Source organism: Balaenoptera physalus (assembly GCF_965194825.1).
Source record: "Balaenoptera physalus genome assembly, chromosome: 18".
Taxonomy (NCBI): Eukaryota; Metazoa; Chordata; class Mammalia; order Artiodactyla; family Balaenopteridae; genus Balaenoptera; species Balaenoptera physalus.
The window spans coordinates 79,722,100-79,746,359 of record NC_138899.1 but is presented as its reverse complement, the minus strand read 5'-3'; the positions used below and the strand labels follow the sequence as shown (position 1 = coordinate 79,746,359).

Below are 24,260 nucleotides of genomic sequence, written 5' to 3'. Positions count from 1 at the left end.
CACCATGTATAGTCTTCATTTATCCACTGCAGGGGCTTCGTTGTAGAATATTGACGTTCTTTGAACTCTGCCCCTGCTCTGGGTGGTACATACGTGCTCTGTATGTTCTGAGGTTTTCTCTGCGAGTGGGAGAGAGTGGGGCACAAGAGTGAGAGGGAATTGAAGGAAGAAACAAAGACAAGTCCACAATCATCATCAGAATGTAGGTTTTGAAGTCATCTTTCTGAGTGATTGATAGAACCTGCAGACAAAAAAATCATGCTTAACAAACTTGGCCAAGAAGACAGAGAAATGATGCTGTGTTCAACGATCACAGGAAAAAAATTCTTTTAAATGCACAGGGACCATTTCTTTTACAAAAACTGACTATATATTCGGCATGATTCAAATTTCAACAAATTTCAGAAGATTGAAATCATACAGAACCTGTTTCATAATGCAGATGTAGGTTACAAAACACTTAAGAAAAGAAAGCTCATTATCAAAAAGTAGGACTGGGGGCCCATTCAGAGGGCAGGGAGGGATTTGTGTTTGGAAGGAAGCACACCAGGACTTCTGATATACTGGGAGGAAAAAGAGGAGAAGGCATGGCCTGGACCTCAGGGTTTTTATTCTAAAAGGTAAGACATAGGAGAGACATGGGTGGTGTCTTCCATGTATGACAAAGGGTCAGGTGCTGGCTTGAATCAATCGTGTAACACCCCATCTCACAGCAGTGTATGGGGTATAGGAGAAGGTGGTAAACCAAAACCACTTGGAAGCCACTTTTGATTATAAGATACACCGTGTAGAATTGGTGACTCTCCAGCAGTGAATCCAAAGCATTTATTAACGCTTATTACATTCACAGTCTTGCACTACGTTCTTTAATATATATTACAACACAAGCCATCACCTTAAGACATCAAAAGATAATGGAGTAAGGAACGCAATCGTAAAAGCTGTTTAATAAACAAAGTAGTCCTGGCTCTTTTTGAGAATAGTGGGGCAGAATTGGTCACATGAGCTAAACCAACAGAGACAGGATTGTTTAAGAAGAACTAGAACTTTCACTGGACATTAGGAACAGGAGAATTTGTTCAGGCAGAAAGGAAATGACACAAGGACAGGCGATGTAGGCAAAAATACCTTGTGAGCAAATGCAGGAAGTGGAAACCCGAAAGGCCTCCATGGGGAAGGATTCATGTGAGTAGCAGTAGAGAGAGAAAAGAAGTGAATTGTTGAGTTGATTTTTATGTTGGTTGTATATGTTTTTAAAGACTGGAAAACAATCTAGACTGATTTAGCGGTTAGACTTCCTACTAAGAAAGACTAATATCCCTTTCAGCTACATAATTTAACAATATGGCAAGAAAGTTTTAAAAAAAAAACTAATAATTTAACTCTTCTGATTTATGCTGTATATGAAGGAAATATTACTAACCCAGGATTTTGCAGCTTTCTAGGTATTTCTAGAACCAGGCAACGAATCAGAGAGAGTTGTGTAACTCTCCTGAAGGTTACCCTCTGCTTCATCATGTCATTCTTTACAGGGTTTGTATTCATTAGCAATCAATTAAAGAGAAGGAAAATTAATATCACAGGCTTGAAGACTAATTCCTAACAAAAACACACACAGGGAGAGACAGAGAGAAAGAGAGCATCTTGGCCCCGCTGGAAGGCACCGTGCTCCACTTCTTCCTAGTGAGGAGGCTTTGCCCTCCTGGCACCACAGCCCGAGGCTTTGGGGTTCACCAGAGCGCCCAGGAGGGCTCAGCCGCTCAAGAGTACTGCTCTGCTCACATTTCCTGAGCCAGTGTCAGTCACGTGGTTGCCCCAGCTTCAAGGGAGGTGGGAAACACCTTTGCCAGATGGGGTGATGGGAGTGAGGTGAGGTGGGTGGAAATGTCTGTGATGTGCAGGGATGTCTCCCATATCCATACAGAGGCTCTCTGTAGCCGGACACACTCAGGTTCTCACAGCTTATTTTGTTACTTAATTATAGTAAAATACAACTCATGACTTCTTTAGATAACTTTTTCCAAATTGCAGTCGACTGCTTGGTAAGGAGGGATGTTGACACTCTGGTGACTTTGATAAAGCTGATGGTACCCAGGAGCTCTCAGTAGCATACGACCACCTAAATTCCTCCCTTACTCTCCCGACATTGCAGTCAAATTTTGAATCACCGAATCTGACCAATGGAGCAATGGGTTAGTTGGGAGTTTGGAGTCAGATTTCGTAAATTCAAAATTCACATCAGCCACTTAATTAATGTGACCCTAGGTATTTACTTTCCTCTCCCTGGAAGAATCTCTGTACTGGAGGTAGCATATACCTGACACATAGGGTGTCAGGAGGATAAAAGGAGACAGCTTTTGTAGAGTGTTAATAAATTGTCCCGATGGAGATGCAATAAATGTTACTTCTTATCACACCACTACAAAGCAAGTTGAAGTTAGAAAATCATTTTTTTTTTTTTTAAGAATAGGGCCTCAGGGAGGTTTTGTTTTTTTTTTAATTTATTTATTTATTTTTATGGCTGTGTTGGGTCTTCGTTTCTGTGCGAGGGCTTTCTCTAGTTGCGGCGAGCGGGGGGGCCACTCTTCATCGCAGTGCGCGGGCCTCTCACTATCGCGGCCTCTCTTGTTGCGGAGCACAGGCTCCAGACGCGCAGGCTCAGTAATTGTGGCTCACGGGCCTAGTTGCTCCGCGGCATGTGGGATCTTCCCAGACCAGGGCTCGAACCCGCGTCCCCTGCATTGTCAGGCAGATTCTCAACCACTGCGCCACCAGGGAAGCCCCTAGAAAATCATTTTTTAAGAGAAGATTTCATGTAAGAAATAGAAAATGGTATGGTCAAATGACAGTGTGGGATTTCAAGATACTGGAAGTTTTCAAAGATAAGTCATTTCAGAAATAATGTAGTCAGTCACTTCATAGCAAGACCCGGGGGGAGGGGAGGGGAACTAGGGAGGGGGGAGGGGGGACTCCTACACATGTGTGTGTATGTATATATATACATGTGTATATGTCTCTATATTAAGGGAATCAACTCAGAGTATATTTATATATTTCTTATATAATAAAAATAAATGTTATAAAAATTAAAGGCATGCTGTAGATAGATAGTCAATCAACTGGATGGAATTTTTTAGGATAAGTATAAAGATATATTTTTCAGTTGACATTTGATAGAAAATTGTATAATCTCACTTATGTTATTAGCTTAACAATTACTCCTTGAAAGTCTTTTGGGGAACAACATATGAGATTTAGCAAAGTTAAAATAAGGGAATCGGAGAAGATGAAAAAATCTAGGTAGCTAATCTACTCAGGATCAAATATAATTCTGAAGCCCACTTCATATAGATGAAAATCCATGAAAACTCATTTCATGCTTCTGTAAAATTGCTTTCAATTATTTTCAAGGATTAGTAAACATTGGGAAAGGTGAACAGAACAGGCTGGTGCCACAAAGATTTAACAGGATGGCTAAAATTAGCCTTTACAATGAAAACTGCATTTTTAAATTAAGAAATTGGACAAAGTCCTGCTGAGGCTTATCTGGGTTTGGCGCTGAGCCTGCAAAAGTACTTATTATGGTCAAACTCTGCTACTGAAACATTTATTACAGCTGGATGGAGACAGACTTGGTCAAGGGGAAGGATGCTTCTCACTGCATTCACATTCAATGCCTATGTTTTCCACCATATTTCAATTCAAAATAGTCTATTTCGTCAGGACAGATTTCTCTATCCTCTTCCCATTTAAATTTTTTAAGTAAAATTTTTATTGGGGAGGTGTAGAGCTTGATTAAGCTTTAGAAAAGGATTGGTTTTATGTACCAACGCCCAGATCAAGAAATAGATCAGACATTATTCAACATGCCAAAAGTCCTTCTAATTCTCCATCCTTCTTGCTACCCCCCTGAAAGTAACCACTGTTGTGATTTACCTGCTGTATAACTTTGTAGAAATGGAATTATATAGTATAGACTCTTTTGTTTTGACACTGTGTTTTGACTTCGAAACATGTTTTTGCATATAGCAAGAGTTTGCTCATGCTTATTGCTATAAAATATTTCATTCCAAGAATGTACCACAATTTGTTTGCCAGACCTACTGTGCGTGAATGAGTATTAGGATCCCAGATCTGGGTTATTCTGCATAGTGCCACTATGAATTTTTAAATACATTTTATTGAATATCTGTATGTCTTTCCATTATTCATAGTCTAGAACATATTGCAGAGCTGGAATCCCTGTGTCATAAGGTGTGTACATGTTCAGACTTAGTAGATGTCATCAGTTTTCCAAGGAGATTATAACAATTTACACCCCTGCCAGCAGAGTATGAAGTGTGATGATTCCCTGTTACTTAAATCCTTGCCCACACTTGGTTTCCTCCCTTCCTCTCTTCCTTCCTTCCCTCCTTCCTTCCTTCTTTCTTTCATTTTATTTCCGTCATTTTAACCACATAAGTCCTTCAGCTTTGTTTTTCTCAAAACTACCTTGACTGTAGTTGGCCTTTTATCATTAGTTTGCAATTTTCACAAAATCTGCTGAGACATAGATTGGAATTGCATTAAATCTATATAACAATTTAGGGAGAATTAACACCTTTACAATACTGAGCCTTCTAATACATAAACATCATATATCCTTCCAGATATATTTAGGTCTTTTAAAAGTGCTCTGAATAATGTTTTCTCATTTCAGTGAAGAGTTCCTGCACATCTTTTGTTAGATTTATTCCTAAGTACTTATTTTTATACTATAGTAAACAATATTTAAAAATTTCAGTTTTTATTTGTTTCTGATATATAGCATGGATTTTTGCATATTGACCTATTCTCCAGTAATTTTGCCAAATTCACTTATTAATTTTAGTATTTTATCTTAAAATTGGGGGGATTTTCTATCTATACAACCACCTTAACTCTGAATAATGTTTTTTTCCTTCCTTTTAAATCTTTACACAATTTTCCTTATTATACTGTCTCTCCTATAACATGATGAATAGAAGAGGTGACAGTAAAATCCTTATCTTGTTCTCATTTTCAAGAAAAAATTTTCTTCACCATTTGAAATTCTTCACCATTTCAAATTACCACTTGATGTAGGTTTTTTTTTTTTTTAAAGATACTCTTTATTAAATCATGGAAATTTCGTTCTAATCCTAGGTGGCTAAAGGCTTTTAAGAAGTGTGTTTATCGAATTTGATCAAATGTGCTATGCTATTCTGCAAATGCTGAGATTACCTTGTGATTTCTCTCCTTGTTTTCTGATAATGTGGTAATATCACATTGATTACAAGCCAGTGAATAAACAGTTTTGCTCTCCTGGTGTAAACTCCATGATGGTTGCAATGGGTTAATTGTTTTTATTATTGCTGAATTTGTTCTGCTGATATTTAACTTAAGAATTTCACTTCTATTTTCGTGAGAGAGGTTAGTTTATAATTCTCTTTTCTTATGATCCTTTTGGATTTCATCTCAAGGTTAAACTAGCCTCATGAAATAAATTTATAAATATTCTCTCCTTTTCTATTTTCTGCAAGAGTATGTGTCAGGTTGGCATTGTTACTCTCTTAATATTTGGAGGAATCACTAGTCAGACTTCGTGTGTGTGGGCATGGGGGGGGTTAATAACTGATTCAATCACTCTAGAAGTATTCAGATTTCTAATTTCTTCCAGAGTCCTTTTGATTGTTCCTTTGAAGAAATTTGTTCATTTCCTCTAAAATGTTCTTATTATTTTTTTAATATTTATAGAATCTGTAGTGATGTCTTCATTCTTATTCCCGGTAATTGTTCTTTGCTCTTTCCCTCTTTTTTAATTGTTAAGGTTTGCTACAGTTTATCCATTTTATCATTCATTTATAAAACCATTATTTGGCTCTGTGGATTTTCTCCATTAAGTGTTTTTCTTTACTTGATTGATTTCTTCTCTTACATATATGACTTCTTTCCGTTTACTTTCTTTGGAAGTGATCTAACATTCTCTTTCTAAGTTCTTCCAATGGGAGCTTAAGCTATTATTTTCCATCTTTCTACTTTTTCTACTATATTCCTTTAAGACCATATATTTCCCTCTTTATCTGTATCTCACATGTTTCGATATGTATGTCATCAGTTAAATATGTGATCTCATTTCCATTTTGAATTCTTGGTAGAGGAGCCATTTAGGAGTTTCTCACTTTCCAAACAGTGGAGATATTATATTTATCATTTTATTAATGACTTCTACCTCAGTTACAATGTGGAGAGGGTACATACTCTGAATTATGTCAGTCTTTTAAAGTTTTTTAATATTTGCAAATTTACATGTGCTGTTGAAAAGAAGTCTTATTCCATCCTTGTTAGTTGTTGTGTTCTACGTAGTACATGAGACGGAATTTATATGTCATCCAATCTTTTTTTGTCCACTTCTTTTATCACCTATTGAAAGAAGTATGTTAAACTCTCCCACATATTATGCCTATTTTCCCTATTCCTAATCCATACAGCCTGGCATAAATTATTGGATAGCCAGTTGCCAGGCTAAAGTGAGTTTTTCATTACATGTTGACTTAATATTTTGCTACCTGTAGGCAAATCTGAATAAAGTATATGCACATAAACTATACCAGACCAAAGCCCAACATAATTGATTATATTTGTACTCTAAATTTGACATAATTTCACCAAATATGTTTCATATACGTAGTATGTAGACAACTTGATAAGAGTGATATATGGGTTGAGGGAAAATTTATTGAGATATGCTAAGTACACAAATATTTTTTAATAAAATTCTAACCACATGTTACTTCTAGCCTGGCAATTCCTTCTCTCGCCATAGAATCCCTTCATAGTATAACCTTTGACATATAGAATGTATGCAGTATATTTTTTGTAAAATCCCCTACTTTGTCTTTACATGATACTCCAATAGTAAAATCCAAGTATTAAAGTGGTTTTGCATTTGTTCATTAGGACAACATTGCTTTTAATTAAGCACTCATTTATAGTTATTACCGGGATGGCAATTTTTGTAACTATGGACATTTCAGCACAATTGTTTTCTATTGTAATCACTTATTTTAATAATCTTTAAATTATTTTCTTGTCCAGTTAATATTTTCATTTTTATAATTTTAAAATGTCAAGAAAGATTATACAACTATTTAAACTTAAAGTAAACATTTCACATTAAAAAACAAGGACAATATTTATAATTTCCACCTTAAGTGAAAACTGCATGTGTGAAGTCGAAATAATCCAGGAATTTCCTTCTCTCTAGACGCTCATGTCATTCTACCTTCTTATAGTTTAAGCTTAAGATGTCATCGAATTAAATTTCTGTGCAGTGTGAAGAAGCCAATTTATCAAACTCTCGTCATTGAGAAAATCAACTCACCACCTTCCACATCGTGGTTAATCTAAGCTCCTGCAGATAATATCTTTGTTGCCACGCGGCTCCCCTTCCTCTCTCGGGGGCCACTCACAGAATGATTTACTAAAGGAGGTGGCGTGTTTTTTTGTCCTCCAGAAAAAGAATCCTAAAAAAGATTACCCTGAGGGCACTAGACACAAAGATAGTGATATATCACACCTGCAAGCGGTGACAATTTACCACCAGGGAAAACACCCAGGGCTGGGTTCTGACCATCAATATGTCTGAGAGAAAAAAAAAAAAATACAGACTTTACAACAGAACAGCTTACTTTCTTAGTATAGATTATCAAATGAAAAGAGTGGGTTAGCAATTATGCAGCTTCTAAAATCTTCCATCAGGAATAGAAATAACCCAGGTCCAAAATAACTTGCAGACCCATCAGTCAATCAAATAAGGGCACTACTGGGGGAAAAAAAAAAAGAAAGAAAGAAAAAAGATCTAAATACCTCAGTCACAACAAAGACAACTATTTTCAGAGAGGCCACTGCACACACAAACTGTTTGCAGCTGCAGCCTGGCCTTGAGGAGAATGGTGTGAGCAAAGCAAGCCCTGCAGCCTAACCCTTCAGGGGGAAAGGAGGGTGAGGGGCCTTTTTTAGAACCCACAGTTGTCCAGGGAGCCTTGGGGCACAAAGCTGGCACAACTGCTCCCTCGAATAGACATGTGTTTGGGTTAGTATCATGAGAGAGTGCACAATTGGCTGTTCTCCAAAGCCCCATGTTTTGATGGCTGGAAATAGGGACTCAAGGAATGGTAGCTAGTGGGTCCAGGGAAGAAGGAAAGACCCGTGCAAGGGTCTCAGAGCACATGTGGAAGGGCCTGCCCTCCCTGCTGGGGCAATCTGCAGGGTCTGCTGATGGAAGGGGAGAGGCTGCGTGGCCCGGCGGGGATGGTGATGGAGTCCGGAGGAGACAGGCAGCTCTGGCAGCCAAGCTGCTTCTGCTCGGAGCCTCGTGTAAAGCCCGGTCTCCAGACCCTGGAGAAGAAGGGGCCGTACACTGTCGCTTGGGTGGGATAGAGGCTCTGCCTGAGTCGATCCACTGCTTCACTCAGATAATGTGAACACTTGGGAAAACAACCGATTCATCTCACTTTAAAGTGAAATCATCTTGCAAAACCACTTTGGTTCTTAGAAAAAATGTCAGGTGGGTATTGATATTTGCAATTGGAACCAAGGGCTTTTGATAGCAAAAGATGAAAGTGATGTGAGCATTCATGCCATCAGTCACCTGCACAGGAGCAGTTTTGAGGAAGACGCAGAGTGGGGGGGATAAAAAGTTCACCTTGGGGGCTTCCCTGGTGGCGCAGTGGTTGAGAATCCGCCTGCTAATGCAGGGGACACGGGTTCGAGCCCTGGTCTGGGAAGATCCCACATGCCGCGGAGCGACTAGGCCCATGAGCCACAACTACTGAACCTGCACGTCTGGAGCCTGTGCTCCGCAACAAGAGAGGACGTGACAGTGAGAGGCCCGCGCACCGCAATGAAGAGTGGCCCCCGCTCGCCGCAACTGGAGAAAGCCCTCGCACAGAAACGAAGACCTAACACAGCCAAAATTAAATTAATTAATTAATTAATTAATTTTTTAAAAAATCACCTTGACCCCTTCTTCGGATCTCCCAGAAGCAGGACACTGATCCCACCCAGTTCAGTGTCTGTAAGAGACCTGTCCCTGTTTTTCATGTGCCCCTGAGTGAACCCTGGGCTGGGAAACCCTATTTGGGTCCCTCCCCCAGCCTCCTAAAACTGTGGTGAATCAGTTTCTGAGGGTATTTACAAGTTACAGATATACTTCTAAGTGCCATTTTCCAGAGTACTCAATTAATGATGTATTATCACTTAGATGTAACAATTCAGTGGTTTATTTACTCCCTCACTCTTATTTATTTTTCTTACGTTACTGATTATTTACAGTGTGCCAGGCACAAGGTCCAGCTTTACACAAAACAGGACACAGGCCTGAGGTATGGCTTCCATGTATGATGAAGCAAACATAAAAAGAGATGATTGGAACAAACCTACCATCTGCACCAGGAGCTAAGGAAGTCACCAGTCAGCCCAGCTGAAGTTGAGACAAAAGTTCATAAGATAAATCCTTCTGGAGGACATGTCAGCTGAGCAAAGTCTAATTGTAAATGTTTAAGTGCACGAAGCCTCTGTACATCACCTTGCAAAGCCAGGTGTGGGTTCTGATTAGTAGAAATATTTCAGTTACCACTTCATTGGCCCATGTACTTTTCACTCCATCCATTCCCTTTAGGGTGTAGGAAATTTGATAGCTACTAAGGACATACAATGGAGAAGGTGATAAAAAGCAGCCCTGAAACTGTATGTACCTAATATATATTTCCTTGCTCTGTCAGCCGAGAAGCCTAGAAGCAATGACAGCCCAGAGGCAATGAGCACATCCCAAGTGGCCTGATCCTGGCTTCTAGTACCATCTCCAATAAAAGGAACCTGAGCCCTTTGCAGAAATCGCCGACTCTAGGGCTGAAGTGGGAGATATCGAAGATGAGCCTGGGGCGTCTTGCAGTGCCAGTACAAAGTGCTTACAAGAAACAAAAACGAAAACAAACAACAACCCACCTGAGGGTGATGGGCTTATGTCCAAGGGACCAAGAACCCGCTGAAAGAGCTCCAGTAACCAAGTCTGGGGTGATGTGAGCAGCTAAAAACCCAGTATTAGATCATAATTCAAATATTAGAATAAATATCCATGTGTCCTTACTGATGTAGATTAATGATTGATTGAATAAACAAATAAATGGAAGAGAATAGGTAAATCTGTGCAGAATGATTTCATGTAATTTATGCCAATACTCCACCTTCCGTGCGGTAGGACATACCCCTTACCCCGTAAGTGTGGGCTGTGTGTCGTGGCGTCAGTAAAAGAAGTGCAGTGAGAAAGGGCTCGGGAAGGTAAGTGTACGGTGGAGAAAACCGACAAGCATAACCTCAGCCAGGGGTTCACACTGGCATCAACCGTGAGGAGTCGTGGTGACACCAAGTGTCCTTGATCTGATGGGAAGACGGAGGTGCTCCACCTCTGGCGTCTTCCTCCCAAACCCACACTGTCCCATCATGAGAAAACCATCGGAGAAACGCAAATTGAGGGGAATTTTGCGAAGTACCTGACCAGTACTCCTCAAAACTGTCAAGGTCATCAAAAACAAAGCAACTCTGAGAAACTGCCCCATCCCAGAGAAGCCTACGGGAACGTGATGACTAAATGTCGTGTGGTTTCCTGGGTAGAGCTCTGGAACAGAAAAAGGACATTAGGCAAAAATTAAGAGAGTCTGAATAAGGCATGGCTTTGTTTAATAATAACATTATCAGTATTGTTCCCTTGCTTTTGACAAATACAGCATTGTCGTGTAAGATGCCAACAGTAAGGGAAACTGGGTTGGGGTATGTGGGACTTGTTTTGTATCTTTGCAACTTTTTGTGGTAAATCTACAACTACTCTCAAAATATTATTTTAAAAAGAGATACACGTTTACGTCCCTTCCAGCTGGCTCTCTGCTCTCCTCCATCACAAGACTGTAGGTGGTGAGAGTGAGGGCGGTGAGAGCCCCCTCCTCCGCTCTCTCCCAGGGCCGATCTGACTTTATCCTGTCCCGAGAGGTGAGAGGGATGGCTGTGGTCAGAGGTGCCGCTGTCTGTCTGATGGGCCTTGAATCCTGGAGAGGGACAGACATTCGGAAGGGGCACAGAGGGGAAACTGAGGAAGTCGTCCAGAGCTAGGACGCTGAGCCACTGTAACGATCACAGTGAAACTACTTTCCACCTAGAATTAAATACATAAACTCTTACCAAAGAAAGGATGTTTTTTTTTTTTTTTTGAGTGAGATTTCTTTTAAAAGCATCCCTTGCTCTTTATGAGTACCCAGTGATGACGTGTTCAGGGTCATAAAAATATAGCAAAAGTAGGAGAGACGTGTCATCTTTTGTCCACACTTAGACAAACAGTGAACATTTAGAAAATGTTAGGTTGTTGCTGTGAAAGCACCATCACCAACACCAATGCGAGCTGCGGCCGCCGAGGCTGAGCCCTAAAATGGAATCTCTCTGAGTCAGGGTTTGTGCCCACGGGACCAGCCGGGGGTCAGCCCAGGTCAGGGAGCAGCTGCAGGGGATGAATCGCGCTCCCTCCTCCCCAGGACAGGCCCCAGCCTCCTCGCTGGGGGAGGGCCGGCACCCCTCGCAGGCTTACCCCTCGGACCTGCTTCCCGATGTGCAGTGGCCTCTGCCTGCACCCCTCTCCCCTCTCCCAGCTCCCGCCTGAGTTTCCCTTTGACGGAAAGTGTGATCTGGGTCCTGGCAAATTAACCCATCAGACGTGATTCCTGTATCCTCTGTTACTGAGCAGTACGGTGCATGATACACGTGGTCCCTTTCTTCCGAGTGGACGCAGGCACTTTTCAGGATGCTGTACAGATCTGGGGGCCCGAGAAGGTGAGCGTTGTCCTCGGGGACAGTTGTCTGGGAAGCCAGCGATGCTTCCTGAGCTCTGAGAGCTGGGGGCAGGTGGGGTTTAGTCGGGGGAGATTAGAATCGCCCAGAGCGCATTCTCATACTCGCTATACACACTCCTGGAAACAAAGCTATGCTCGCTCCTGGCCAGGGGTGTCCACCTCCCACGGGACATCACTGTCACGGTGAGAGCGTCCTGCCCCTCGGAGGCTGAGCTCGGGCGATTACTGGTCCTTCCATGCGGCTAGGTAACTCATCACGATCCCAAACCTCTGCGTGGCGAGATGGTCCCCCGCCTCCCCTGGGCCTTGTGACACCTGGCCCCCACGTGACTCACAACTAAAGGTGCCTGACACAGTGGGGGAGCTGCGTGTGCAGGGCCCTGCCTCAGTGCCCCAGCCTTGGCACGTGGGATGCCAGTGCCAGTTGTTAAATATTTTGAGCATCACTCCCGGCTGTGCTGAGGGTAGAGAGCTGCCATGAGTGGCCTGAGGCTGGGGAAGTCTCTGTTTTTTGATGATTCACCAGATTGGGAACCATTGATCATGTCCTCTTACCATTCCTGTTCTCTGAATATCTGCCGGTAAAGTGGTAAGTGTGTGTGTGTGTGTGTGTGTAATTGTAGTGTGTAAATTGGGCGTGCTGAAGTAGTAAGGAGATAAGACAGTTGCAAAGAAAATAATATGCAGACTATTTATCAAGAAATAGGGCAACTTACCTGAAATAAATCTCATACCATCACTGAGCCTGTCACTGCTTTTAAAATGTCTAATCAAACAGGTGCCATAAACATTTATTCTTTCACTGATTCCCCTTCCGAAGTATGTTGTTAAACATGCCCCTTCTTCTCCATTCCCTTTGTCGTTGATCATCCAGGCATGAATGGCTTCGATCAATTCCTCATTGTGTCCCTATATCCAGGCCCCCCTCTCCTCACACCAACCTTCCTCACGATCACAGCCACCAGAGGGGTCACCACAAACCCAAAGCTGGCCAGGCCATCCCGCTGCCCCGATCCCTCAGGTCCTCTGCGTCGCGCTCGGTGTAACGCGCTAGCCTCGGAGCACGACGACCAGGAGGTGTTTATGATCCGGTATATGTGGGCTTATCTCTCAGCACTAACCCCACCTCCTACCCCCACCTCTGTAGACGCGGCTCCCTCCGCCAGGAAGGCTGTTACTCCTTCCTCTCTTCTCGTCTCCACCCTCTTCCCGATAACCTCCATTTTGCTCGTTGATTGCTCTGCTCCAGCTGGAATCCTGGGCCGTTTCTAGTGAAAGCCGGTTCTCGACCATCCCTGCAGAGGAACGAACCGTTGCCTTCTACACCAGAGAGTGTGTGCACGCCTCAGTCACAGCCCCTGTCACCGGACACTTCTTACCTTCCTGGTGATCCCAGGCCATGACACAAAGAAAAGTCAGGCCTCATCAGCCTGGGGAACCGCGTTTGGCGTATTCTTCTCACCTCAGCTGGCCCTCCCACTCACTCACTCACTGTATCCTCTATTCTAGCTACACTGACCTTCTCATGGCCTTGACTAACTCTTCCTGCCTTAGAGAGTTTGCATATGCTGTGCTTTCTGCCTACGATGCCTTGCCCTTTTTCTTTACATGCTTCTTCCCCTGACATGTCACCTAAATAGGGTCTACGCATGAGCCTCCGCTATTTTTTCCCTAAGCGTCGCCTTCACAGCACATTTCTAAATCTGTAATTACATACTTACTTATTAGTTTACCTGTTTATTATCTCTCTGCCTCTCCTGATCTTTGTACTCTGTGGAGGCAAGGCCCATATTTATTTGGTCTGTGTTCTGTATCTACACCTTGCATAGAGCTTGCATGGTAGACCTGTTAATAGATGTTTGTGATAAAACTATGCCAGCCATTGCCGTATGAGTAGATATATATTGCTCAAGGGAATGAGGGTGGATACATCCCCATTGATGGCAGGAATAAATAATAATGTCCATTATTATTACTATCATTTAAATTACCAAGCAAAGTAAATTGAGAATAAACACATTAATATGTATAAATGTCATCAAAGACGAGATAAACATCCGTTTTTGCTGACGATGCTGATAATATGATTACCTACTAAAAATCCAAGGAATTGAAACAAAATGCTATAGATACATTAGAATTCAGCAGAGTCCACAATTTTAAAAGAAGTGCTTTTTAGTGTGCAAATCAATTGTGCTATCATAAACTAACAGTAAACATCCAAAAATGTGATGTAAAAAGACTCGTGCAAAAATCAAGATGCTCAGGAATAAACGTAATGAGTTGTAGGGCCCAGGTGGAGAAAAGCATGACATATATAAAAAAAATTTGTAACTAGGGAGAGGTACCACATTTTTGGATGGGAAAACAGTATTTTTAACGTATTGGTTCTCTACAAATTAACATCCATTTCACCTACTTCCAATGAAATCCTCAGCAAGATAATTTTGAACAATGACAAAGGTTTGTAAAATGTACCTGTAAAACGAAACATTTCTGAATATCGGAAAAATCCTGGCAAAAAGATAAATATATGGGAAACAAGCTTTACAATGGGTTAGTAGGCTGTGGTAAAATGGAAATGATATAGCATTACAAACCTATATTAATGTAACAGAACAGAGAGTGCAGAAATGGACTGAAGTATTACTTAAAGGAATTTAACGTAAGAAATGTTATGATTTTATCTTTTAAACATAATCATGTTTTTGAATAGGTAATAAGTGAATGCCATACAAAAGGCATGTAATGAAAAGTAAGTCACCCTCCCTCCTGGTCCTCCAGCTGTTCAATTTCTTTGCCCAGAGGCAACCAGTATTACCCGGCTGTGGTTTATGTTTCTGCACATATGTAAGAACCCCTGCTGATTACTACTGGAGTTTGCACCAATGATAGCAAAGTACAGGTGATGCCTCTGCACCGCCCCCTCCCGTTTATTGGTTTTACTTACCTTAGTAAAGTGTCTTAGAGGCTTAGCAATACTTAGTAGCTACTTAGCAATAGTATCTTAGAGACTGGTCCACATCAGTAGTTTGGTGTTATCTCATCGTTTCTAATGCTGTGTAGCGTCCCATCTATGAATGCTACTACATCCTGCACTGGATGTCCTGTTACACACATGCCTTCTCCCGCGTGTGACACAGCTGTAGGGCAAGCCCTCGGCATCGCTGGGTCAAAAGACACACCTATCTACATCTCTGTAGATCTACATAATCTTACTACATGTGCCACATTATTCTCTCCAGCGATTCATATTTCTAACAATGACTTATGAGAATTTCACTTCCCCACATTCTGCCAAAACTGTATTGTAGCAAATTTTCTGAACATTTTCAATCCGATAGGAAAAAAAAAGGTGTCTTATTATAGTTTTAACATTCATTTCTGTTAATATGGGTAAGGTGATTGTATTTTGTGATTTTTAAAAACACTTGTAGTTCTTTTACGTGTACACTTTCCTCATGGATTTGCATGAATCTTTATATATTGAGGGACTTAGTCCTTTTTTTTATGAGTTACAAATATTTTCCTCAACTTATCACTGATCTTTGACATAGTGCTTTTTAAAATATGCATATTTTAAAATTATTAAATTTATTTTTGAATTTATCAAACTCTTCTTTTTTGGCTTCAGGGTTTTATATCATATTTGAAATTTTTTCCTGATTTAAGATTATAAAAGCATCTTCCATATTTCTTTCATTTGTTTATTTATTTATTTTTTATGTTTAAATGCTTGATTTTTCCAAAATTTATTCTGATTTAAATTTTGAGTTTTTTATCTATTTTTTTCTAGGTACCCAGCAAGAGTTTTTGGGAAAAACTACTTCATCAGTGTTTTCAAATGTGTAGATGGCATTTTAAATCACTAGATAAATATGTTAGGAACACTTTGGAGAGGTTAAAAAAAAATACTTAAATTCCTACTTATTTTAGGCTAAAAAATCCCCCTGAATGTGAAAACAGCAACAAACTCTATTACATTGTAATGTTTTAACTTCATATGGCAAAAACACCATAAATAAAGTTGACAGACAAATAAGGAACAATTAACATGCAACAAATACAGCAGAAGTTAAACATTTACAAAGCATTTACAAATTTATATAAAAGATGAGCACTTCAATAGAAAATTAGGCAAAAGAAAAAATAGACTAGATGACCATCTGTGTTCAAATGTCTGACCGTACCAGTAACAAAAAACCACACACTGAACTCAGAGCAGCTAGTGTTTCCCACTCTGCTATTAGACTTGGAGGGTAAAAATCGTATAAAATGTATTAAAAACATTTTGTGTTAAATATGTGTCAAAATGGGCAGTTTCATATAATATTGGCAGTAGGATAAATGAACAGCCTTCTTGGAAAACGATCTGGCCAAATGTCTTGAAACTTTATATTTTCTTATCCTTTTACTCAGAAATTTATTTTTTTCTGAATAAATATTTACAGAATATTTTAGAGAATATTTACAGAAATGTATCAAAGGAAACCAGAAGCTGATTGTGCCATAATGCACGTGCAAACACGTTATTTCAGCATTATACGTCTGCTGGAAAGAACCCAACATAGCCTAATTGTTCAGTAATAGAGGCCGATTAAAACCTTTAGTCATGATCACAGATTATACCAGGATATTATTTATCCATTTAACATGGTACAAGAATCTGAGGATTGACGTGCAAAATGTTCATGGAATGAGGTTACTGAACAACAGGTTATAAAACAGCATGTTTAATTTGATCTTCTGTATGTATCTATCATCTGTCTAGTCTCTCCATCTTTCTATCTGTGCAACCGTCCATCCATCCACTCACCTACCTACCTACCCATATACCTTAAAGGGTTAAATATCTATATCTATATCTATCTATCTATCTATATAACCTATATATAGTGTTTTATATGTATACAACCTATATAAGGGATATATATGGTTATGTGTGTGTGTGTGTGTGTGTGTGTGTGTGTATATATATATATATATATATATATATATATACACATATATATGACATTGCTGTTGCTTCACCACAACCTATTTTACTTCCCTTGGTAAATTTCATACAGGTATTTATACCTTCTTTCCTCAGCCCTGTGAGTTTGGGAGAAGCTAACTCCACCTCTGGCCCTAGGGGTGGAGTAGTTGATTAAGGCCTAAAGTGATCGGTGTAATCATATCAGCTGGCTACAGTGATTGATTCAGAGGTGGAAAAGTTATTCCTCTCAGCAGAGTAAGATGGGAGAATAAGTTTTCTGGAAAATTGTCGTAATGACAGTTCTTTGCTCCCCTGAGAGAAATTCCAGAAAAGGCCCTCAATCCCTCTCCTTGGATATGGTCATGCACATCTGTTCCCATTAGTGCTTGGGACGCTCCTGACATCATAAGAGAAAGGGACGTTCCCTTGGTGAAGCCGATACCATGGAAAATAGAGGAGAAACAGAACACAGGCATGTCCTTGGTGACATCACCGAGTCCCCGCGTCAGTAGCCCTTGAAGCCACACCACCAAGACAAGGGACCCCCTTCATCGTTTAAATCAATGTATTTCAATGGGCTTTTCTCCTACCTGCCATCAGATGCACCATAGTTTGGGGTGTGTGTGTGTGTGTGTGTGTGTGTGTGTGTGTGTGTGCGCTCATTGGCAGATAGATACACACACACACACAGAGGGAAAACATTTGAAGTGATATTCACCAGAATGTAACAGTGGCACACTCTGGGTTGGAATTACAGTTGATTTTCACTTCATATTTGTACCTTTTAGACACCTGAACCTGAATTACTTGATGAGAGGAAAACAATAACAAAGGCAAAAAACAATTTATAAAACAAAGAACAAGCGTATGTATTTGGGGGAAAAAGTTCAGAATGAAGTGGAAAGAATGTGTGTGTGTGTGTGTGTGTAACTCTCATGATTTTCTGTGACCACAAGTACCAAATGAGCCAAAAGTATCATGTAGCAGCCAAAAAATACATATGAATATAATGCAAACTTAGGTTTTTTTAAAATACGAGAACAGTGTCAAGATCAAGGGTGTTAAAAATACCACTGTTCTCAGCTCAGGTCAGACCACCCTTGAAGTATTGTTTTTTAATTCCCTGTGCCTACAAGGATTCGGGCACTAACGGACATATTCCAGGGATACTGGGGAAGGATTTATGCATTCAGAAAGAGATGGAATTTTAAGACTTCTGAGATTTTTTTTTCCACGTTCAAGATTCTATAGTTCTCCAATCTTATGCATTGCCCTTGGACATTAAAAAACAGTCATACTATATACAAAGCAACCAAGCCTCAGAGAGCTTAAGTGACATGCCCAAAGCCACACAATTCATTAACGGTGGAGTTTTGTCCAGAAGGCACTTCACAACCCACATATTAAAGAGGCTGTAGGCAGACTGAGGTGTTCAGAGTGACTGAACGTGAACATGGTGACTAAGGCAGAATCAGTGAGCTCCGCGTGACTCACGTTAAAGAACCAGGAAACCTCGTGCGGGTGAGAGTACAGGGGATTGTCATCCAATCAAGCCGTCTCGGGAAGAGCAAGGCCACTTGTGTGATGAGTTGAAACGAGTCCAGGTACACGGAGGGTTGGTGGAGACCTTTCTTTTTTGCCCTTTAAGAGTGTTCTGATGTGAAAAGCTGTCTAAAGATCACCCACGGTGACTCAGGAGGAAGGGAAGGGACAAAGACTTACCCCTGTCTCTGGGGTCACCTCTGCCCTTCCTCACGGCTGGAAGGCCCCGGGCTCTGGCCAGGTGTCTGACTGCCCAGAGGGACGTGACCCTGTCCCGCCCTTGGCAGCACGACGCGGCCTGTGATGTCTCCGTTTGCAAAATCACTCATTCTTTTTGCAAACTGGCTAAAGGTTGGTGGCCATATGAAAATCCAGTAGTCTTGTGTCGCAGGGATTCAGAGAGTAGAGCCCAGATGGGCCGCCCAGGCTACACTTGGATTGCTTATGGCTTCTGTGCACAGCACCGTTCGCCATCCACTGGCTACCAGATCCAGGGGTTGCTGAAGCTGCGGCCCAGGGAGACTTGGGAAGAGCTAGAAAAAAGGCAGCTGTGTGTCGTCTAAAGTGACGAGGTAGCTGACGGAGGAATTACAGTAGAACTAGGGCTGTGTGGGGAGCATAGGTAAATCAGATCTTCATCTGCCATTATAGTGAGAATTAGTCAAGAATGAGGGGTAAAAATTATCCATCTTTTTAGGTGAGCAAAGGGCACTGCCAGGAGAAACTGCCAACAAAGTTAAAAGGAGTCGCCTCTTTAGGAGCAGAGCTGGGTAGGGTGTGCAGAGGCAGGGCGCTCTTGCTTTCAATTTTAAGCACTCAATATTATTTTATTTTTAAATATGAGCACACATTCCTTTAGTAAAAATGCACACACACACACACGCAGGGCTCTGGCTCTTGCTCTGAGTGGTGCTAAATGATTTTCCAACATGGGTAGAGCTTGCAAAGCAGCCTGCAGATGGGACACCAATGTATAATGGACCTATTTCTACCCAGAGGCTAGAGCGTTCATAACAGAAAATGATGCCGCCTTTGGTCTGTTCCCTCTCTGCGCGATACCAGGGAGAAGCGCTCCTCCCTAACCCTGCTCTGACTCTGACTTTTAACCCCCGCTTTCCCTGAGCTCACTGATCTCCAGTTTCCTCATAAAAAGTTATTGGAGCTTTCAGAATATTAGAACATGAATTCTCTGTTATATAAAGATTTAGCTGAACATAATTTCTTTTTTTTTTTAACCACAAACATTGTTTGAATATGCTATTAACTTTTACAAAATCAATTGTCAATATTACCAACATCCAAACAAATTCCTAGAGTCATGTAAGAAGGACTTGGCAACAGGGCTTCTGAAATGTGAACACAATTTCTTAAAAGGATGTGTACTTTTTATTTGAAAATTCTCCTGCACTATGGCAGTACTTCCCAAAGAAGTAGCATGTTGGACGTTTGAAAAACCATGGGAGATTTAACCGCCAGCAGCTCATGGGAAAACCTCCTACTATGAGCATCTGGTGTGTTTCTCCGGATCTTGTTGACATTGAAAGACACAGAAGAAGACATAGATTTCTCTTTTAACCCACAAGACCTGTTGCTCCCTTTACCGGTACATCCATCTTCAAAACCATTCCCTACAGCATTCTTTATTTTGTATTGTGTGAGTCACACATCAACTTTTTTCTTTTCAACCTCAGAACCGCTGTTTTTCTCCCGTTAATGCCAAACTGAAGGTACAGGGTAGCAAAAGAACATGTTTTTCACCCCCAGCCCTCTGAAGGGCAGAGGGCCATTGTGCCTCAAGCGCCAGAAGAATACTCTTTGTCCCGTAGACATGGACTTAGCAGCAGCATCCGGGAGAAATGAGGTCTCCTCTGGCAGGTTCCAGAGCTGCGGGTTTGGGCAGCACGTCCCATGCACACGTTCACGTCAGAAGACCAGCTCCTGGCGTATGCTGCAAGGAGAGGGAGGTCTTTGCTGGGCTCCGATGGGAACTGGCAGCGTTCTCCAACAGGTGTTAGGGTTTGCAGGGAATGAGATAGTGGCATGAATTTTGCAAAATGTTCAAATCCATAGAAACAACCCTATTTTGCTACACAGTGAGTTTAGGACAAGTAATGTAGTACCTTTGCTTTACTCTTACATTAGCGCCCTTGTATTTGTCTTTTCTTCCCCCCTTTTCCCTAGCTGGGTTTCTAGTTTCTGTTTTGGGTTTAACTGTAGGTGGTTGGAAAAGATTGGACCCTGGGTGAATAATTTTCAGAATGTTCAGCACCTTGGAACTTCTGATAGGGAGAGCTTTTCTTGGTAACCTTCATCAACAATACTCTAATATTTCAAAAGAGGGAGGTTATATTCACCTAGGCTCTGGGAATCGCATTTTCACACATCTAAATAAAGAAACACTAAATATCATTCGAGTGTGCTTTTTTGCGAACAGGAATCCTTCCTTATGGAGTTATGAAGGAAGACAGAGGCTATATTATTATATTCCGGGGTTTGATCTGCAGACGTCTGAAATGTTACTGTTAGTCATTTCCACAGGTCTTTGAAGGCTCCACCTAGACTTGATTCTGCACCAAGATAATACAACCCATTTTTTTTCCCTAAGGGAATTTATTATTTCTTTCTGGATCCACATTTCCTACGTTACTCTGACTCTTACATCTGTCTCCAGCTTGGGCTACGCCTAACACATTGCTGCCACATTTCCAAAAAGAATTCACTGTGTCTGAAAACATAGATGTCTCAGCCTTCTGTGCCGTCTGTGGGCGATTCAGCTGTTGGAACGATGCTCTCCCCGGCAGCACTGGCGCTTACAGCCTCTTCAAACAGCAGAGACCCAAGGACTTCTCCTACTGATTTACCCTCCCAGCTATTTTATCTTAACTAAGTTCTAGAAGGAATTCATGCAGAAGTCGAAGGGTGGGAGAACCTACCTCAAGTGCACAGATTGCATGATTGTGTGTTTACCGTTTCCTAGGAGCCCACAATCAGTTTTTGGTGCATTCTACACACGTTGGATAAAAGACAATGAGGCAGCGTGGACATCACTTTTCTCTTGCTCTAGAGCATTTCTGAAGATAAAGTCTTCTTTACAACTTGAGGTCAGTGACCCACACCAGCTGTTACCCTGCCTCGGATGCAATGATACTCTGAAAGTTCGTGAAGGCTATTTCTCCCAAACATAAAGGGAGAGATTCGCTAAGCCTTTTGAAAATTGTCTAGATTTTGTGTTTTCCCCCTTTCCTTCCCATCTATCTTTTTACAGTTTTAGGTCTCCCAATTTGTTGCTGTCAATCTTCGGTGGATATAGAAAGGATCAAAACTTGCTAGAAATTTTTGTAGAGTGAGGATATAAAGGTTCTGATGCAGGAATTTTCTAATCGTCTCATGAACTCTGTAGTGTCCATTTGGGCTTCTTAGGAATTCCCCCTTCCTTTTATTTCGTGTCTTTCCCCATTCTTGGCTAGATGCTAGATCAAAGGTTTGTAAATTATGTTCCAGGATTCCACAGGGGTGCTGAAGAGCCACCACAGATGGGAACTAGAGCTCCTGTTTCAGATTGTGAATCTGCACGCAATTGGGTTTACAAAACGTTCATGTTGGTCAAACAGTTTAAAAACCACGTTCTAGATGGATGAGGTTATCACAAAGTTAAATTACTTATAGGCAAGTAAGTCGATGAAGTCCATGAACACGTAAGCAGCAGATGTATTGAATTCTTCCATTGACAGATGTGTTGTCTACTGGTACAATTATAATCAACCCAATACCATCCAAACCACAAAACTCTTTAGACAAAGAAAAATGGGTGAAGATGAAGGGTTACAGAGTACTACTAGTTGATCTTTAGAAAATTGGGATCGGCTAGTCTTTGGGGGTTCTGCTGAATGAGTTCTCCCTTAATATTAAACCCTGGTGAATTTCAAGGAAAATTTAATCCATATGTTTCTGATTCAATTACTCTTAACTCATTAAATGTTTTTTAAAAGCTATTTGAAATTTGAGAAGCCTTTTTACGAGCGTTAGTAATCCTTTGTTCTTTGAATTAGGAAGGAGAATTTTGCCAAGAGTTAATGGTACTTGAACCTCAATACGCTTAAGGGGATTCTAAACTTAGCAAAATGTCCAGTATTCTGTCATAACCAATGACTCGGGGACTTGAAAAATCTCTGCCACTTGCTACACCTTCCATGCCTGCTGATGTCAGATCGTTTCTTTTACCTGTGAAAATGACCTTTGCATGCAAGACAGGTAAGGCTGCTGAGGAAGGTGATGTCCGCCAGTGGAACACAAACTCAGGTCATCACCCTGTTTGGGGGAAGCTAATCAGATACAAGGCGAACATTCTGTGAAGCAGAGGTACCTGCCCCTCTTTCCTTTATTTCTTATTGTTTCAGGTCAGAATGTATCAATAGTTTGTTACCCCTGGGCTGGTATCATACAGCAGTTGAAGGAAGGCAGTGAAATGTTTTGTAATTGAAGGGACAGTAAACATTCAAATATGATACCTGCAGAGTTCCTCAGAATTGAACAAGAACTGAAAAGCAACATATGCATGCAGAGATCACGGCTCTGCTGAATGATGTCGATGGCGTATGTTCTATTAACAGAAGCCAGGTTCATCTGAAGTAGCTACAGACTTTGGAGGCCCGAGCTGCTGAGAAGAATCGTTCTCCCCAGCTGAAGAGTGGGAAGATTTTGTCTGTTTGCTTTTTTGTTTGTTTGAATAAGTTGAATCATGAAAAGTATTTCTGGAAAGAAAAACGTCATTAAGACACACGGAAGCCATCATTTAGAACCATAGGGTAAGAGTCTGGAATGTGAAGACGCAGGGTATTAAAGACGCCCTAGTAGCCAGAGATGAAATGGCTCATTTGGATCTAAGATTTCAAAAAGCTCGTGAGAGAGAAGAACAGAAAAGCCAGCAGTGGCAGGTAAGCCATAGTGATGGCCACGTAGTATCTCTAAACCCAAGAGAGACAGTTCTGACAGCACACCCTGGGCATCCCTAATCACCTACACCATCTTCCCAGGTAAAAGGTTCTGTAAGACCAAGTGGGATCACATTGTCCATTCCACTGGGGAAGGAGCAAGAAACCCATCTGCGGGGACCCAGGGCTATTTTTCGACCACTGCTCTTTGGGAAGGTTCCTGTGTAGACAGAGCGCTAATCCAGTCACTGCAGCCACTAAGGTTCCTCAGTGAAGCGATACAGGATGACTTCAAAGATGAGGGCTTCTAAAACCATAGAACTAAACTTGAAACATATGCTCTCTTAGTTCCATTTGCTTCCAGATAAACACAGTTTCTAGTGCGTTGGCAATGTTTATATTATTTTATTTGTCTGGTAATTATAGAAGAAGGTCAAGGATGGCTTTCAAATGAAGGTCACAGTTGTTTGCACAGCACAAGCATCTCCTTAGAGCCACATGTTTTCAAAGAGTATTTCCTGGACAAGTTAACTTTAATTAAGGGTAAGGGTGTGAAAAAGTTTTGCTTAAATTTCACAAGACCCCAGGTTCCCTGAAATAAACTCGTCATTTAAAAATCTATTCAATGCCTCTACAAACTCATTCTGACTAAAGTGTTGGTGACAAGAGTTTATAGGAGGATGTGATCGTCTATCTGATAAGTTTAACCTCTATGGGCCCACTCGATTTCTTATCTCCAAACCCTGCAATAATGGAAAAAAATTAAGCCTGCAGATTTTTTTAAATTAATAAAAAATAGACTCACAAATGAGGCATTTACAGAGGCAGAAATTATTTTTAAAGAGGAAAAAAAAAAGATACCTGGCACATATTTAAAACCTCTTGTCAGCCCTGTAGTTTATACGTGCTGTGAAA

The 24,260-nt window shown here is 41.1% G+C and overlaps 1 long non-coding RNA gene across 2 annotated transcripts in view; it reads left to right on the top strand.

Annotated features, from left to right (window-relative positions):
• LOC309647638 overlaps nucleotides 1-24,260 on the top strand; it is a 478,548-nt gene that overhangs the window by 436,956 nt on the left and 17,332 nt on the right. The window contains exon 9 of one of the 2 annotated variants that reach the window (XR_014256210.1): nucleotides 9,783-17,774. The exons of the other annotated variant lie outside the window; for it this stretch is intronic. This is a non-coding gene — a long non-coding RNA (uncharacterized lncRNA). Of the gene's footprint in view, nucleotides 1-9,782; nucleotides 17,775-24,260 lie in introns of those variants that run through there. 2 annotated transcript variants of the gene reach the window in all.